This window comes from Bombus fervidus, chromosome 13 (genome assembly GCF_041682495.2).
Source record: "Bombus fervidus isolate BK054 chromosome 13, iyBomFerv1, whole genome shotgun sequence".
NCBI classification, from domain to species: Eukaryota; Metazoa; Arthropoda; class Insecta; order Hymenoptera; family Apidae; genus Bombus; species Bombus fervidus.
The window spans coordinates 393781-414088 of record NC_091529.1 but is presented as its reverse complement, the minus strand read 5'-3'; the positions used below and the strand labels follow the sequence as shown (position 1 = coordinate 414088).

At 28.2% G+C, this 20308-nt stretch overlaps 1 protein-coding gene across 5 annotated transcripts in view; it reads left to right on the top strand.

Moving 5' to 3' along the window:
• The first annotated feature begins 307 nt into the window (after positions 1-307).
• LOC139993720 (uncharacterized) overlaps positions 308-20308 on the top strand; it is an 85070-nt gene continuing 65069 nt past the window's right edge. For 2 of the 5 annotated variants that reach the window (XM_072015698.1, XM_072015696.1), the window contains exons 1-2: positions 308-572; positions 15118-15296. The gene's annotated coding sequence lies outside the window, so the exon portion shown is untranslated. Of the gene's footprint in view, positions 573-15117; positions 15297-18673; positions 18886-20308 lie in introns of those variants that run through there. The other 3 variants (XM_072015701.1, XM_072015700.1, XM_072015697.1) reach the window with 2 other exon arrangements.

Sequence of the window (20308 nt, the reverse complement as noted above, 5' to 3'; positions counted from 1 at the left end):
ATAATATGGCGTTACAAGGTGTGTTATATTTTTGCATACACAAAAATGCATACATAATAATAATAATAAATGTATACACAAAATTGTATATAAAATAAAAGTTAATTGCAAGTAATGTGTGCAAAATTGAAGAATCCTTTATCAGTAACATATGTATTCAACTTTTGAGAGATAGTGTATATACACGCGTATTCGTGTATACACGAAGAGTCAGGTTCGAAATACGAACAACATGAGGGGTTTCTCCACTACGATTAACTTCATAGGAGTGGGGGAAGAAGCACACGATCGCATCAAGCTCGCACCATGAGTTTTCGAACGACAACGGTAGGAGGCAGGTCTCTTGTACACCTCTCTCGTCTCTTACCAGTATTATTTTTATCGAGAAATTTTTCTTTTGCACAGTTATAAGAAATTTATACGTGAAAACAATTTTTGTGTTTCTACCGTGAAAAACTGATAAAAAGTAACGCGCGTGAGAGGAAGAACACTTATTGGAGTTCAAGACAGAAGATGATCTGGTTTAACATAGGTCGGTGACTTGAAAAATCTTCAGGCTAGCCGTCTATAAAGTAAGTCCTTTCAGATAAAGCGTATAATCTTCACCGGAACGTTTATGCGTAGAACATATACAGTGGAAAAATATACAAAGTGTGCATAATACTTATATAAAAGTATATAAAATATATAAAACAAAGTATTGGTTATAATATTTAGTGGATGAAATAAATCTCTATTTAATCCGATTATGAATTTTTAAAATTCAATCTTACTCTTATTTTGTCAAAGAAGATTCTTAATGTTTTAAGAAAAATCGGAACGGAGAATGATGCATACCTTTAACAACTCTTCCATATTTTGTTTTTTGAAATATTATCCGACGTTGGAAAGATACAGCTGGATAAAACATTAAACTCAGGAACTAGGTTCTACTTCTGTAGTTACATTCATAAAAACATGATATTGCATAGAAATCTGCAGTTCAGTGATAACTATTCTATTGGTCTTTTTTGAGTTTATTTACATGTGATTACTTAAGACAAGTAATTGTTTTTTCTACATATATCTTAATATTTAAAATAGTATCGTAATAATAAAAGAAATATTGAAAGAATTGGTTGATGGTTTTCACGAGTTAGTATTCTTCTGACCTCTGAAATTCGTGCATTGTTTTAGCTACAATTGAATTAGTGTCACAAAGAAGCATTTTACTTACTGAATATTTCTTTGAATGTACACGTAAAGTAATAAACGAAAGACTTTATGACAGTATTTTGAAATATTCTGCCCAACAGCAAAATTCTTCCAGTTTATACACAAGTAATAATTATTGAAATAAAATATTAGAAATATTATTTGTCGTATTCATGTTTTCGATAGTTATTACATTTATTGCTACATTCATTATTTATTTATTTTTTATTCTACTGGTATTAATTTTTCATGGTAAAATGATACATAGTATTGAAAAAGTTTAAGAGATATTGCGATATTTTCCCGTCGTTGTTATAGTATTATTTTTGTTATCAAATTACACTTTCGGACGCAATCGATATAGGATCAGTGTCTCTACGTTGTATCGTGCGACATGTTTTGGAAGTTTAGAATGTAGGTTGGTGGCTTTTAACAATTAATTAATATTTAGGATGCAAACTGTAAATAATTTTGCAAAAGCATTTTGCAGAAGTATTTTGCAAAATGAAAGCAAGAAATATTTTAAAAGGTTTATATAGTATATTTGCACAAAATAGAAAAATTAAAGAATCGGTTCCGTTTTAACATTTTTAAACATATTTATTTTAAATGTTGAACTGAATGGTCATTGATAAATTATTCTTTAAATTATAAAATACATTTTCTGTATTTTCATATTAAAAATCAATAGCAATATTCACATAAGTTTGAAGATCGAACTAATTACGATACTTATTGTAATTTAAATAATTATTGTATATGTAATTTGTTGGCTAATGTTCATTTTAGATTATTCGGTTAATTCTTACTAGAAAATTTATTTTAAAAAGGCTGCATATACAGAGTGATTCTAGATAAAAAATTAATCGAATGTATACATAGAATAACATTTTTTTATTTGAGACTTCGTCTTCGAGAAAGCCGAGTTTGATTTATTTAGTATATATGAATTTGTGTAATTACCAACCGGGTGGGAGTAATCAATTAGCAGGAGGACATTTTACATACGAAAATAAGTGAAAAATGTAGAATAAAATCTTTCCGTTTAAAGCTTCGTTTCCAAAAAAATTGAATTTGAACGTGTTTAGTTAAGAATAGGCCTGGAATTTTCAAATCTTATTTTTTTAAAGACGAAGCGTTCTATGAAAAAATTTTGTACTAGATTCTTTACCTATTTTCGTACATAGAAAAACCTCTTGTCGATTATTTGTTCCTGCTCAATCCGGAATTACCCATATTGAAATATGTATATTTTACAAATTTCAAACTCGATTTTCGTAAAAACAAAGTTTATTTAAATGTTCTTTCTAAAAATTTTATATTAATTTATGTCCATATTTTATATGCTAAGATAGTTAAGATAACATGTACCTTTCATTTTACAATTACATTTCAATCATTATGTTGATTTTACCTCCTTTTTTAGGATTTCTTCGCCAATTTCCATGATTAATCAAGGGTAGCGACGTTGGGTTATGCACGAGTCGCGAGTGCTGTAATGTAACGAACGTTAAAAATAGCCGAATATAGCAAATAAACGAAGCAAGGTTGACGGTCGCGATACTGAAATACTCAGTTTATTAATAAATTTCCTCCAATGTTTTCAATGTACATACATACTTGGATATGCACCTAAATGTAAAAACTACAGTGACAGTATACTACCTAATCTTATACTTAACACATTGAATGCTATGAGGATCACCGGTGACTGGCGCGCCAAGATTACTAGAAATACACAATTTGAACAAATGTTAATAGTTATAAATCTTTTATCATTAACATCGTTACTACAATGATGTGATGAAATTAATGCAATATGTCACGGCCTTTTTTACTACAGTTTTTTGTAATTGTCCTTCTTAGCGTTTTTTAGTTTTTTTTTCATAATATATTTTGCAAAATCGTCGTATAGTTCTAGCCTTTCCCGACATTGCTTTTAATTCATGACGTGGTTTTCTCAGCAAGCTTTCATATGGAGAAACGGAAACCTCAATTTCGTTATCATGATATTTTGTTCACGATTTTTTCATGATTTACCTTAATGAGCAATAACCCTAAGGAAGGTTTCGACTTGAAAGATGTCTGATGGCAATTAAGGGCGTTGATAGTAAAGTAAAAGATGCTAAATTTTGTGACAGTTTTTTAGGATTATTGCAGGTCCGAATAAGTATGACCGAGGGATAGATTATGGTTTGGAACAATTATTTAACAACGCGAAGAAACAAAAACGAAACGAAAAAAATAAGTGATCGCGCGAAATCGCACTTCAGCGCCACGGGGGTCACCGGTGACCTTAGTGAGATAAATGCATTGTAACCTATTTCTTATAGGTAATATTTGAACATTATATGTATCGTATATTAAAAACTTCATCGTGGCGCCACGGTCAATCCCTGAAAAACTAGCGTGGCATTTAACGTGTTAAATATTAATTTTTTTATGGTCGGTTATTATAATAAATAAAAAATTTGCGAAAAAAATTTACGAAACATTTATACAATTGTTTTTTGTGATTAATATATATTAATTAATATAATATGTTTGTGAGTCATAAAAGATAATTCTAGTTTCAAACAAATATTTAATAGAAATTATAAAAATCTAAAAATTTATGAAGTTACTTGAATAAATTACAAATAAATTATTATATGAAAATATTAGAATGATTACATTAAAAAAGTCGTTCGTTTTATTCTTATTATCATATTTGTATTTTCTGTTATTATTATGTAATGTAATCCAAGCAATGGAGTAAGTATTTACAGAAAATTCTATTAAGCTGATAGAAAAGCTATCGTAATTCAGGTAATGATATACAGAATGCTACGAAACAGACGCCTAAGATTTTGTGAATTTATAGCAAAATTAATTATAAGTAAGATAAGTAATTGTTTATCTTTATTTAATACATACATATATGAAAAGAGTTGCAATACATATAGGATAATCTAATATCAGGTTGTTTCATAATAAATACTATTTTCGGTAATACTTATTTTACGGCATTAATAGCGTAATTTGTTTTATTTAGAATACAAATTTTTATTTATAGTAAGAATCATCTGTATCCATATATTTATTATTTCGGAGCAGTTCAGCTAAGTATATATTCGAAAGGAAAAATGATCTGGAAACTGTATATTGTACTTTGAAAAAAGGGAAAATATGTATATAATTGCTTTAAAAATATTATCAAATCAATGAAGGTAGTAATGGATCTTGGTGCCTTAGAATTGATAAAATCGATGCTTTTTAAGCAAAACAATATATAAATAATTTGTTTATTAGAAAAGTGACATGTTTATTATGCAGCAATCTAATATATTTATTCACTCAACTCGTAACTTACTTTGCCATATAACCATGAAACATTCGTAACAGTACTACAAATTCTCCAAAATTGTAACCAAGAAACATGAACACTAGCCATGCCAGGCAGGGGAAATACATTGTGAAATAAATTTACCGTAAGTCATAAAAGTGCGTGCTTATGGTGTTCATGCGGTTATGGTGTTATATACCCGCCTATACCATAGTACGTTCGCACGTGAACGGAACGTTGTACACGTTGTTCAATCGATTTCTTACCATCCACGTCCGATAAACTCTACTTTTCACCGTTGCGACATTTGCAAATAGACAGGTCAACGTCCTGGCGCATAATTGAGAGAATCTCTTCTTTAATAATTAGCGGGCAATCCACAGCCAATGTAGATGGGAAAAAACGTGCATTTGTAACGCTTCGTTGACGACTTTTATTCTAGCCAGACTAATTTACCGCGATACACGATGCGCGTAGTATCGTTGTATAAATGGCTGTATACAAGGTCCGACCAAATAAAAAGTAACAGCAGGAACGATATGATTCCTTATGTAAAAATAAGAAAAAACAATAGAATAAAATTCTTTTAATTTTCGGTGTAGTTTTCGAAAGAATCAAGTTTAAAAATGTATCAAATATACTTGAACATAGCTAATTCCGTACTGGACAGGATTAAATAATCGACAAGCGGTCATTCTGCGTGTGAAAATAAGTCGAAAATATAGAATAAGATTTTTCCGTTTAAGGCTTTATTTTCAAGAAAATGTAGTTTGAACATGTTTCGCTAAGAATAGGCCTAATACATGTGTATGATAAATTTTCAAATTTGTTTTTATTTGAAATAAAGCGTCCCAAGAAAAAATTTTATTCTACATTTTCGACTTGTTTTTGTACGTAATATGATTTCCTGTCGATTATTTAGTCTCGTTTGGTACGGAATTAGCCATGTCCAAGTATACTTGATAAATTCTCAAACTCAATTTTCTCGAAAACAATATCGACAAGCATGAAATTGAAAATAACATTGTATTACTTAACAATTATTGTTTCTTTTAAATCAAAAAATAATTTCATTTTACTCGAAATTAACTTCTGGCATCTATATTCAATTAGATGTTACAATTCTTATTCTAGATATTTAAAAGCTGTTCAAATAATATTATATCCTAAGTATAAATATTTATCATAATCAATAGGGCATAAATGCATATAGTGGTGGCGATAACTAACAATCACATGTAATATAAAGCAAGTAGGTAATATAGAAATTACCATCCTGAAAAAATTGATTATAGCACTAAATTCTTTTAAAAATGTAACAATATAAATTAGCCTAAAATCAAGAAGCCTCAGCCACGTGTACACAATGAAATCTTTTCTTTGTGTAGTTAAACATGTTACCTCTGAGAATTGGTACCTTACCTTATACTAAAGCATATACTATTCATTTTTATATGAGAGGTACCATGAAGCATCGTCAGGTTATAAAAATCTTAAACGATTTTAAACTAACTAATTTTTCTTGGATAAATTTGAAATAAAATTTGAATTTAAGTAATTCCATTAAACTTAAAAAACGGGACTTTAATATATTTAAATTTCAATATCGATATATAAACGATATAATGTCCGATTTTTTTATTCACAGTATTTTAATTAAATGGTCAAAAATAGACATATATTTGAGTATCTTTGAATAGCAGTTGGATTCCTAAATCTGTACTTTTATTAGTTCTTTCAAGGCAGAGAATTGTATCAAGTTAGTTGATTCAGAAGTGTGAATACTGCTATTCGCGACTTTATTCCTTCAAGGTTACCGTTTTCAAGTTCATCAGTTTCTTCAGCAAGAATACATACTTTTTTATACGCTACTGAATGCAAGTTTTGATTTTTTATAAGAAATTATTAAAATTATTAATGATATTGTTTGTAATATCTTGTCTAAAGATAATTAATTTAAAAGATATTTGAACTAGAAGTTTGTACTTATTACGTATGTAAAATGAGAAATGACGTACAGCTTTTCTTATATTTATGTTTTTCTTGCATTTGGTATGATAAATTTAACAAAATTAAAATATAATTTAACTTATAAAGTTAAAATAAACGGAGCAAAAATACAAGCAATTATTTTCAAACACAGATACCTGCATTCATATTTTTTATAAAGAAGGAAAAAATTACAATGTTTGTTGTCTTGAACTAATTAATTTAGTTCTGACAGAATTTTTTGTACTGACCGGAGTAACTATAATATTAACAAATTCACGAAAAGATAAATAAAACGCAGTGCATACGAGATTCTTCTGTACGTGTTTTAATTAGTATTCGATCAGCTGCGGTATTTGCTGCTGTCGCGTCGCTATTATTTAGCACTGCTGCAATCGATGCAGCTGTTACCATCCACGTTACTGTGTTTCCATTTATGCAGTAATTATTGCATTCCGTAATAATACTATTATTGAATAAGTACTGTTTTTGTAGGTGTTGTACGTTTTATTTAACTTAGTAGTTTTATGAAGATTTTCAAGAACGGTGATGGTAACGCGTTGTTCACTGTGTGAGAAAATTTTTTATTTTCTATTAGGTGTTACTGATACATGGCTGTATTAGTATTCCTATAGTTGTGTATGTTTTATTGACTCGATTATGAAAAATTTTGGAGCTATTAATGGAAATGTCTTAACACTTCTAGAAAATCGTCACACGTCATATTTGCGATTAAACACTAAAATACGGATGTTCCTGCAAATACATTTTGTAGAAAATAGATAATATGTATAGTGGAACTTCAAATCTTAACTATTTTACACATTTTGCATATTTTGTGTATTTTATATGCATTTTTAAAAAATATATATAAAAGAATGTATTTTGTATCCGTTTATAGCATTTATTTTCCTGACAAATTCACCAAGTGTGAGAACATACGTAAATATTATATAGTATAATACGTATATATTATATATCGAATAATTGCACTTTCATGTGTAAATATGAAATACATATAACTGTTTCAAACGATATTTAATTTGAATAATATTAAGTAAATAATATGTGCAAATAATAATTGAAAGGTCTTTATTATATCTTCCAATTATATTTTTTCATGTCAATATCTCAATTAGTTTAAAAAATACAACAATTTGTAGAAAAAATTTCTTATATTTTCTAAAAATGACTCCGGTATCAAGTTATTATATATTCATAATAAAAATATACTATAGTTAATGTGTTAATAATGATACTACTATGCTGTATTTCTTCTGTTTGATTTTTCTTTTCCGGTTCAATGGTCTTAAAAAAGGAATTTAGTTGGCTCAGTTTATAGCAAATAGAACTCTTAAACTAATTCGCAATTAAAAACTAACGACTAAACTAAGACTAAAACTATCGTCTATTGCCTATTGCTGTCCCGTTGCACCTGTTTCCTCTTGCTCCCCTCCATACTACTGTACTATAGTTGTTCTAGCATTTTAAAGCATTCTATATTTTACTATCAATCACTTCTTGCAATTGTTATAAGCATTAATATTGCATTGTATTGGATATTGTCCCTAGCCAAAAAGATCACATGCTTGAAAGATAAAACAGCAAGATGTACATATGACAAAAGGAATTCCTAAAATGCTGCTATTTCCAATTTTTAAAGTTGATCATCAGTGAAAAGATATTGTATTTCCATATATATGAAGAACTTTGGTCGACAAAACCTCTGTCTCTATATTTACAAACACTATAATTCATTCAAGCGCCTGAATTCAAACAACTTTACCAGTGTGAACCTGGTATTTACGTGTTTTGAAATATTCCTACAAGTTTCTATGATGGTTCTCATTAGTTAAGTCACTCGAGTTCAGGTTGCTTGTGTTCGAGTACTTAATACTACTTAATATTAATTGCGTAATTAATACTAATACTACCTTGCTAATGTGAACTTATTATTATCTTGTTTGACTTGAAATACGATCTCGAATGAAGCTAAAGTTCTTTCAAATACATATGCTTTGACTTGAAAGTAATAACAGTTGCTATACATCGTGGACCTAAATTTATGGTGCAAACGAACTCAAAGAAGACCCTATGACTCAAAATAAGACGAAAATTAAGAATGATAAAATTACGTTGTAGGTTTTATATTTTAAAAGATCGAGTTTGAAACTTCAAATTAAATTTGAAAATTTATTGATTATACGTGTATTAGGATAATTCTTGACTTACCTGAAAAAATTTGAATCAACGTATTCAACTTATTATGTCATGTAGAAATCTCCTATAAATTGTCCACTCCTGTCTAATTAAAAACTAGTCTCAAAGTAGAGAAATGTCCAAATTCTCTGAAGTAAAGGCTCTTGTTCAATTTTGTTATTCTCGATTTCACCTTATTTCGAATCATAGACTTTCCCTGACTTTACTTATATCATAAATCTAGCGTCACAATGCATAACATACTGTTATTTCTTGTTTAATTAGTTTTATGTTTGATCTGTACAAACACAAACTTCAGGTCAAGTGACTTGGATTCAACTAACTTAGCTAATACAAACGAGACATGATGTACTTGACTCATTTTCAATGCCAATACGTATACCATATATGCATGTAGAATGTACACGTGCACCATTTTGCACGCACGTTAAGAGCATTGGTATCGATTCTCGAAACGCTGGCTCACTGACTAGAAAGAGAAACATGCAACGTGCCGCTATTATTAGACACTGCAGACGGCGAGATTCAGGACTCCCCCCCCCCCATTCATCTAACCGCGGAAGAAAACTGATGTAGATCCTCTTTCGAGAGAGCCACGTCCAGCTAACGTATCTACCTGTTTCTTGTTGCTGCATAGTCTGGTTTCAGTTATGGACCACGGAGCAATGCAGACTTGCAGACTCGTTATACCTTCATTCCGCGGCATTATATTACCTCTTCCATCCACAGCATTTCTTTCTACGAATTTATTTACAATTAAAGTTTCCGGAGCGTAATCCAACATCTGTCACCGCGCGTGAAAGCAAACGGGGCTTAATTAGCGCGACCGTGTATACACGATGCATGAAGTAGAAAATGACTCGTCGAATAATAAAATAAGTAAGATCGCTTCACTAACATTTATGAAAAAGATTTAAGAAGATAAATAATTAGGAAGATCATTATAGATAAGTTATTGGTTTATTTTACAGCACTTCTGTGTATTCCTTTGAAACAGGATTAGATAATTTTCTTTTCATAAAGATAAGAAATAGCAATATGAATAAATGAGTCGTTTCAATTACGTTATTATCTTCCTTTTACAGATAACATAAAATAACTTTATTATATGTCAAGATCAGATTATTCATATTTTCAAATAATTTTCCATTTTGGTTATTTCTCTTAGATGAAATATGGAATGTTTTTAATTTTAATTACTTTTCAACGTAATGATATCCGTTGTCAGTATTGTTTTAGTTTTAATTATTCTTGAATAATAAATGTCTGAGATGATATACATAAGACGTTGTGAGAAAATCAGTATTTTTAACGCAATTAACAATGTTCATACGATACAATTAGAAATTATTTCAAATATTATTTTAGGAAATATTTGTTCAAACACAAAATTTCAAATAAGATAAAAACTTATTTCATACGATAGATAAATAATAAAATAATTCTCAGAAAAATCATTTGTCCATTCAAATAAACCAATGCATAATTATTTCAAAATAACATCTAATCAAATGGGATACTATATCATTTAAATAACCATTCTAAAATCATTTTCACCAAATCATCATTAAAAAATCATTTTTCGAATATTCTGTTTGAATAATGCCTGAGTCTGGTTTGAAATAGTAAGTATATAGGCAATTCTCATTGTGTGTAACGACGTGTTATTTTGTCGTTGTAAAGAAGAAAAATAACAGAAGTTTTCGTTATACACATACTACATATGTAAATATGTATGTACATAACATAATAGAGTCGAGAAACTAAGTGGATACGTAATGGAAATAGATATCAATGAAGCTCCATTCAGTATGGCTTCTTTACATAAAAATGTAAATATTAACTTGAATTATTTATTAGATAAAACTTAAATATATAATATTAGTATTACAATACAATGCAATAAAAATACGTTCGATTAAACTTCATTTATATCTACCTGTACTTGTCCATTTATTTTTGTTCCCAACTATATAATTATAATATGTATATTTATAAGAATTATAATAATATAATTATAATTATAATAATATTATAATGTACATATATCATATTGTATAACAATAAATATATAATATAACAATAATTGAATACATGATGCTTGTATGATGATGAAAAAAGATATAGTAGCTTGTGTCAGATAATATTGAATATACATATTATCATAAGAAACTTGGAAACAAAAATTGGGAAAATATAGAACCAGATTTTGTTAAAAATTTAATATTACAAATGTCCAATAGATTGCAGGCAGTTACTCGCTGAAATGAAGAGTCATGAAATATTAATTGTAACACGGTTATTATTAATAGCATTGTTAACCTTATCTGACTATTTTACGATAAAACGTTACCGTTATTTGAATTTTGTATAATTATAAGTTACCGAATAATTTCATTAGTATTTGTTTTTGTACATTTATTATCTATTCTAAATAATGTTTGTTTATATTATACATTTACATAGAATATTTAACTACATGTAATAATATAGAATATATTTTTCTTTTTAAGTTTATATTCCAATTGTTTCTCACAGTGGATCAAAATAAGAAACTTATTAATAAGACATAATAGTTTTGAAATTTTTAATATATATATTTGTCCTACAACAATTTTAACATGACAGTTGTGGAATCTTTCTCGCATAAAAATATCTGTCTACTGTTACTGCCATTAATATTCGGACATTCTTTAAAACAGAATAACTTTTTTAAAATAGAACCAAAAGACTCGATTCTTTCTTAGAAGTGAAAAGGATTAGTTTACTAGATGACGTTGTAAAAAGCAAGAAAGAAATTGCAATTGGTTGGGATCACGAAGGCGAAGGTAAAGATTGCTTTTTACAAGCTTTTTGTCTGGGCGTGTAATAAAAATTTAAATAACATTTTGAAAATTAATGTCAATTATATATGTACATGCTGAAAATTCGATCGAAATCGGTTAATGTTGCTATGAACTACATACTGAAATGGCTAAAAATGGTGAAAATCGTGATTTTTCATAATTTTCGATCTATAACTGTAATAAATGTGAAGATTTTTACATTTTTTGATACCTTTGGCTTCCATATGTATACTGAATCTATTAGCATATAACTGACGTAAATTTATAAGGTATTGTTTCAATTTCTCTTATAGGCCTAAATAAAAAAAATTATAAAAAATGACCGTTGCTATTTTTCACGATTCCGACAAACTGCAATATTTTCAAAATTTGTTATACGTCATCTAGTAAACCAATTCTTCTAACTTCTAAAAAAAAAAAATCAAATCGTTCGATCCTATTTTAAAAGAGTTATTCCTTTTTAGAAGATATTATGAATATTAATGGGAGTAACTGTACATAATTACTATCGAACAATATAAGTATAACATATTTCAATATTTATTTTCTTTCATTTTTACTTTCAAACTTATACTTTTATTGTGAACTATTTATTTCAATGTAAAATAATACTGCACATCGGAATAACGAAAAATTTGAGAAATAAATCTATTATTCGTAATGAAACAATGAGCAAATCCATTAATTAGCAAAATGTTCATATTAATCAAAAAGATATAAAACAGGAAACATGTTTATAACAAAGACGATTCTTTGCGTATTCAATGCAGAAATTGTAAAATGTATGTAAAAAGCGTGAAAGCGACACATGCATTTAAACGGATAACCGGAATCGGCGATCTAATGCATTATCTTATAGTGGAAAACTTTCTCTGCACACGTCGTGAAATCTCGTATTTCAATGTAAACTAGAAAATGTTAATAGAATTGATGAAACTATTGCCCCAGGTGTGTTGATTATCTTTTATTACATCGAATAAGTTATTGAACTTGTTAAATATAATTTATATGTTCAATAAGATGTCCATGTACCTTTGTTTTATTTTTTATTCAATGTATTATTACATATATACAATTTTCTATTCTTTTCTGGAATATGTTTCTATGAAAGAAATGATAATTTCCTTTTAAACTTTTATTCCAATAATGATATACGCCTAATCATTAGAAAGTATTAATCTTTTCCTAACTTTTTCATTTTATCTATTTCGCGGTATACACTACTGAAGTTAGTCTATTCAAAAAATTCACATTGAAAATTTCTAACAATAAATAACAATGAATTATGTTACAATAATTATTTTGATTATTTGATCAATTCTGTTTCTGCACGATTTTCTTTCTCTAATCAATTTTTTTTACAATCGCGTATCTGCAATTTCGCATCTTGCAATTGTAAATTCGTTGGAAGTGTCTTTGATCCATTCCAGATTATACGCTTGTGAACCATGGAATCGTTACAGTTCAAATGAATTCGCTAATCAAGCCCCCCCAGACGAAATAATAACAGAAGAAGCAGGCGATCATTTGCGTCATGAATTGATTTCGCAACAATGAGTGTAACAGCCAATATGTGATGAATTGTTTATTAACGTCGAGCTTCTGGAACGGTATAAATAAACGCATCTCGTCGGTTCTCCGCTTGTTTGAAGTTGTAATTAAAGTTCTGGCGATAATGAAGCAGACAATGCGATGCGAATGAATTTATGAATCCGCGTTCTCTTTAATTTGCCGCGCGTAGGTAATTACTTTTCGCGAAGACATATATGTACTGTTCCAGGGATACCTTCGAGTTATTAGGTCGACCTGTAGGACCATTGTATAATCAATCATAAATACGATAAATTATTATAAATAATTACTAATACGATAAATTATTCATAATTTATAGCCATAATAGTCATAATTTAAGTAAATAGTCATAATAGTTATAATTTAGGACGTAACTTAAATTATCTTGAAATTTTTTGTAGATAATTTGGTTTAGAAAATTGCTTGAGAATAAGTTTAAAAAGAGTGGAAGTGTATTTAATTTTTAGTTTGTTATATCAATCCAGCGATCTTGAGAATTCTTCCTCAATAGCTCGAATAATGATTGTGTGAAAATCATATTAAATCAAATTAAATTACTTTTAGCTCTGTTTGATTTCCAGCAGTACAACTCTAAACGAATAATCAAGATGTTAATTTAATTATATTCATATACAGTGAGTACAACAAATATTTGTACATATTTTCATTTTCCAATAAAGAGATTTTTTTATCACCTTCTACATTTTATTTCCATCATCAAATTTTTGTAATCATATAAAAATCTATTGCTAAATGATACGAAATTTATTATACTCGGATCTAAACTGTCAATATATAAATGCAATAATAAATGTAGTGGTGTACAAATACTTTTTGTGACCATTGTAATTATTTCAATTTTATACAATATACAGAGTATTTAAATTCTTGTTTTTTTTAACAACTTGGATACTTTTGCTGATATAAAAAATCCTGCTAGCACAAAATTAGCTGGTTCAAAAGAAGGAACATTGCGATTCATGATTTTTTGTTCGACATTTTAAACTTGGCGATATTATTTTATCAAACGATGTGAATCTTTATTCCCTATGCAAAGTATTATTTGAAAACGGTTAGTTTCAAGACAAGAAGGACATAAACACAGGTATATTACTTTTCATTTTACTTATGAAAAATTTTACAAAATTACAGTTAAAATATATTTTAAATCAATAGTTTTTAAATATAAGTAAATATATCAATACTTTTCTTATAGAAAATAAAACCACGTGTTGGTGTATAACAAAATATTTAGTCATGCTGAAAAAAATATCTTATAGCAAATCACGATATTCGTCATTTAACTTTATCTTGACATAAACTCTTGTATCGGAGAAAGTAGCTAAGACATTAAAGAATTCAAAATGGATAAAATACCGTGTATGTAAATAATTTAATTCAATATTTGTTCTTGAATTTATTATTTATTATAATGAGGGCCATTTTAAATGTATTAATAACAAGAGCAGGAAATGATAAGAAAAATTTATGAAAAGAAATTCTTAGTTGTTCAAAAAAAGAATTCTTTCTCTTTTTAGGTATACATATGCTTCTGTTAAAAACTTTTTCTATAGCTGCAATTCAAATATTACGATTTTATTTGTGATATTGAGTATTTTTTACGATTCTCATTTCACAATTAAAACAAAAATAGTTCTATTTCAGTTGCTATGTGTTGTAAACAAGTTTTATTCCAAAATCTGTATTAACATTTAATTTGAACAAAGAATTTTTGTACATACTTTCTAAAAATATTATTTATTATTATTATTATTATTATTATTATAAATATACAAGTTATGCAATATATTGCATATTATATTAATATACATATACTATTTTTTGTAATCTTCTTTTTGCTTCGATATCATTTGATTTAAAACGAGAAAGCGATACGTCCCGGTTTGTTAAGGAATAGCATTCTCTTCTTTCTTATTTGTCTAAACCAGACGTGTGTGTTTTAATTTACAGGATAAGGTGAAACACCGAAGTTGCCCTCTCGCTCGAGACTACCGTGACCGTATTGGATTTCTATTTCCTGTACGCAGAGAACACACGCACATGAAGAGTGCTCTGTCCTGTTTCTACATCAAGAGGGAAATTATGAGAACGATACGGGATATTGGAGGACGTGCGCGAGTTTAGCGAAGGTGAGCCACCGATATACAATTTTTTTTTCGGTCTCCTACATCTAAAACACATTTCGTAGTATACATTATTTCAATATAAATTCTTGAATATAAATTCTTAAATGCAACTTAAAATATTCTTGAACTTAATGTAATTTTCGTTATTTTCTATTTGGGATCCGTTTCTACTTGAAAATTTTGTATTCGTTGCTCTGTGCATTTATGATCTAAACAGTTTTGCAAACAATGTATTATATCCGTATTATATCCTGTTAATGCAAGAATTTCATACACTCTCGAATGTAACGTAATTTATGTACATGTATTAATATATATATATATATATATATTCTTTTTTTTTGCTTTGGTTTCACACCAAGAAAGGAGTTGGTTTACAATATCTTTACATAGATACGAATGTAATTTTTTCGTATTAAATTTATTTACAAATTACATCTTACAAGGTTTAAAAAGTTTTTACTCTATATTTTTTTAAATGATTCCTCAAAACGTTCCAAATAATCGTAGGTGCATCTGTATTTTCCTTTTCTTTTATGTACGAAACGTTTATTAAAACCAGTAATCTAATCAAAATGTGAGTATTATCTGAGTAGATTAGAAGATAAGCATAGTTTATACGAAGAACATTTTAGTTGTGACTTTAATTAAAACCCAAATCGAATCAGCTAGAAGAAAGTAAGAAAATTTCGATAAGAAGTAAAATTTAAGAAATTCTAATGTTATTTTTATTTCAATTTTAAATTCTATTTTATTTCTACTTCAAATTTCTATTTAAGTCTATTGTAATAAAAATTAAATAGACGATACTATTTAAAATTATTGTGAAGAACAATATTTGTACAATTGTTGTAGTAACATGGTGCAATATACTTAAAAAATGGTATTAATTGCAATAAATATTTAGCAGAGTTGTACAAATAGATTATTATTGCTCAAATAAAATAAAGTAAAAAATGATTATATATCATAAATTATATTATTTTAATTATTATCATAGATTATATATCTATTTGTCTTATGTAATACCATTTTAATGATTTCCCTGTTCGTCTAAAAATGATGATACATATTGCCCTAGATTCTAAAAAACATTCAATAAAAAACTTAACGAAGGTTTAAACGAAGAGCATCGAATAGCTGAGTTACAAGTTCTACGTTTTCGCTTCGTTTTCTTGTTCGAATTAAACGAGGAATGTGTAGTAGGCGATTGAATTCGACACAGGTTTACAAATGCGATGCAACGAGGTCTCGTCGAACACGATTTTTCTTTATGATCAACCAGTTGCAGGTCACACATGGTGATTTGTGCTTTTATGGTGTTCGACGAAAACCGGTAGACATTCCCACCAAGGCATTTTCTGTTTTTGTAACAAACCTTGTAACTATAATTAACCGACGAAGAATTTGATGGCGTTTCTTCTCTTTCGGTCAAAAACGCATTTAACCTTCGCAACGAGTATCATATTATACACGATTATACTGGTATTTACTGATATTTCTGCTTTTTTCTTCTTTCTCTTATTAGGTATTTAAATTATCTTTTACTATAAAATAATATCCGAACTTCTAAATCATGAAATGATAGTGCACTTATTTAATTACCTTTTGCAATCAATTAAAAAGATGCATTTAAATTAATTTAATCGAAGGATATATTAGCCTTATTTATAATAAATGTTGTTTTGAAATGTACAGTTTCGACATTTGGAGATGAAACTTTTTAGTGAAAATAAAAATCATCCGAATCAATTCTTTTCTTTGCTTTTTTATATGTTTATAGTAATATAATTTTTATTTTATTAGTCATAGCTTAGTTTGAGTTCAGTTAAATTTTTTTAATTCTTTTATCTCTATCTATTATCTTACTGTATTAAATTCTTTATATCCTTTTGTTCTAATCTTGACTATTTTAAATCTTTCATTATTATTTTTTTAATATCAAAAAATAATTCTTTCGAAATTAAATAATAGCTGGATAGTTCTTATTTTCTTCCTATCCAAAACATGCATGTAAATATTTTATTGAATATCGCATTACCTTTTAACGTAAAAAATATTTACATTTGAAAATCACATTGTATAGTAAACGTATAGCGTTTAATTTCCAAACCTTATTATTTTTATTTTGATAATGAAATACGTTCAAATTTTTCGAACGAAAGGTATACGTCTTTCTTTGTGTTCTTTTTTTTGTGGTTTTGCAACAATTTTGATAGTTTTCTATATATACTCGATTTCAGCACGATTATACGAGCAGACTCTGAAGCATACTGAGTCATCGAAAACGTTTTACGATCTTCGTTGTATGAAGCAAAAATTGGCACGAAAGTAGAACTAGTTTTCACTTTTATATCGTCACTCTCTATTCGATGTACCATCAAACAGTCGTATAGTTTAATGTCCCGTCTACAATAGCGTAATTTTTCAAGAAAGTTCGATTACTTTTTATTTAATCATACGTTTCTCGTGATAACTTTATAGATTTTTGTAATAAAAGTAGAATTACATTGTTAATAGAAAAATAACGGACATAAAGGTGGAAAAAGAGAAGGAAATAAACTTTGAAGATGTTAATACTTTTCCAAAAATAGCTACAATTGATGTTCCTTCAATTTATGACATACATGGGTGTAAAATAAATAGAATTCTATATGTGATATGTTTCCATCGATAAATAAAAATAGGAAATTTAAAAAAACAAGGAAAATTTTAAATTTATTATACAAACTATAATAAAATAGTATTACGGACGGTTAATTAAACCTATAACTTATTTTGTCACTGTATTCCAGAATTATATAAGTATATTCCATATACTTTATATTTTTATCATTATATCATTATTATTATTATGTAGTTCAACTGATCGTCTATTCGTAAATTTTTCACCAAGGATCAAACCCAAATTAATGTTATACCAACAATTTTCCTGTTGCACGAATGAAATTACACATAAATTATCGTAGGCTATTTTTACATTTTCACTGTTATAATAAGATCTCATTTCCTTCTGATTGTTTTACATACCTTTAAATTACACCTCAGTCAGTAAATTTACGATAACAGTTTAAAATACATAAGATCGCTCGGTTTCACTAGGCAGTAAAATTTTAGGTATCAGTTGTGTCAAGATTTATTAAGAAAGTTAGGTGGTTCAAGGTTTTCGAAGCTCTTAATTTCGAATAACATTTGGAGCAATTCAGGGCACTCGTCACATGTTCAAAGAACGAGTCTGTCCCTTGCTAAACACGAACCAGGAACGACACGAGGGGTTTCTCCACTACGATTAACTTCCATTGCTGGAGTGGGGGGAGGAAGGGCCTTCGTAGCCGCGTTGAGCGTGCACCATGAGTTTTCGTTGGACAGCAGAAGGAGAAGGTTCTGCTCGTGTGTCTGTCTCACAGTGTGTCGAGCATTTCTCCTCTATGTATAATTCTATCGTAGCGTCTTGTTTAACTTAGAATGTGACACGAGCTGTTATTCCTTGCCATCTTGTGAAAGAAACAATTTGTTTACTTCTGATTCAAGATCGAAGATCGTTTTGAGACAGTCGATGACTTCTGAGATCCTCGTGACAGATAATTATAAGGTAATTGATTTTAAAACTTCAATCTCTGATTAGATATCGCTATGGAATTATATATATTGCGATCAAAGATATTACAAAATTGGCGAATTAGTATCTCTTAGAGGATTTGTTTTTGCTATTGTAAATTATTTTATTTTTAACAGAAAGGTCGTATTTTGAACTTAACCAAGGATCGTTCTTTTTTTTACTAATTTATAGGAAATTGTAATACGTATTGTTTTTAGTATTTTTTAGGGAACTGGGAAATCGAAGTGCATATACTATTCATCGTTGAAGTACATATATTATTTGTTATTGTGATGATAGATGGTCGATTTGTTTATAAGTAGATTTGGATGAAGTTTACAAGTGGGACTATTTAAATTTGTATTTTTAATGAAAATTTCTTACTTTTCACTATTTTACTGTATTATACCGAACTAATGTTTCCATTTTTAGAAAACTTCGGTTTTATAATAGCAGTTGATCGATGTTTTTACAGAAAAGTCGGATATATTTTATTTTAGACAGAGAGTCAAATAACTTGTATTCATAAGGTATTTACTAAAATTTTTTTTTTTTTTTTGTTTTAATATTTTATAAGATATTAAAAACATTTGGTTTTACACAAAGCTCAGGAAGTGTTGAATAATATCGATTACATAAATTTGTAAACTTTTATTAAAAATTTAACATTTCAACCTTGTCTAATATTTTTAATCTTCTTTTTGAATAAATGATTCGATAATGCACATTTTAAGCTTCGAGAATCTCACAAAAAAATAAAAAATTTGTAACACGAGTGATTTACTCCTCGTATAAAGCGAACAATGCTCTAATTATTTTTAAGTATAGTACCTAGAAGTACATTTAAAACTGGAAGTATAGGTATGTTAAAAAGATTGCATATTTATCGTAGTTATTAATTAATTTTAGGAAAATGAAAATAATCAACTTTTACGGGCTAGCAAGTAACCAACATTGGAACTTTAAGTAGGTTACAGTAATTATTTACAAATTTTGTTACACAATGCGGTATAATCTTCGTCCTATTAATTACCAGCATCTTCAGAGGGATTAGCTTCATAAACGCGTTGATTAATATTTCATGATTATGTGGATTTGCATAGAAGCACTTAATGAGAAAAAGTTTTCGCATATTAAACCACAATCTTACACTTTACATATTACATGCATTTTATAAATATATATCTTTGATTCTCTTAAAGTATCAGCGCGAAAGCTAGTGATCAGATATCAAAATCTGTTATCCTAAATTTCCTTCATAATCGCTAAAAATTATTTTTTCTTCTTATTCCTTTCTTTTGTAGTGATTCAATATCAGAATCTGCGTTACTCCAAATTTGAGACCAAGTGCATGAAATAATTTCATAATCACCAGATTATTCTGACCGTCCTCTCATAAAATAACATACATCGAGCC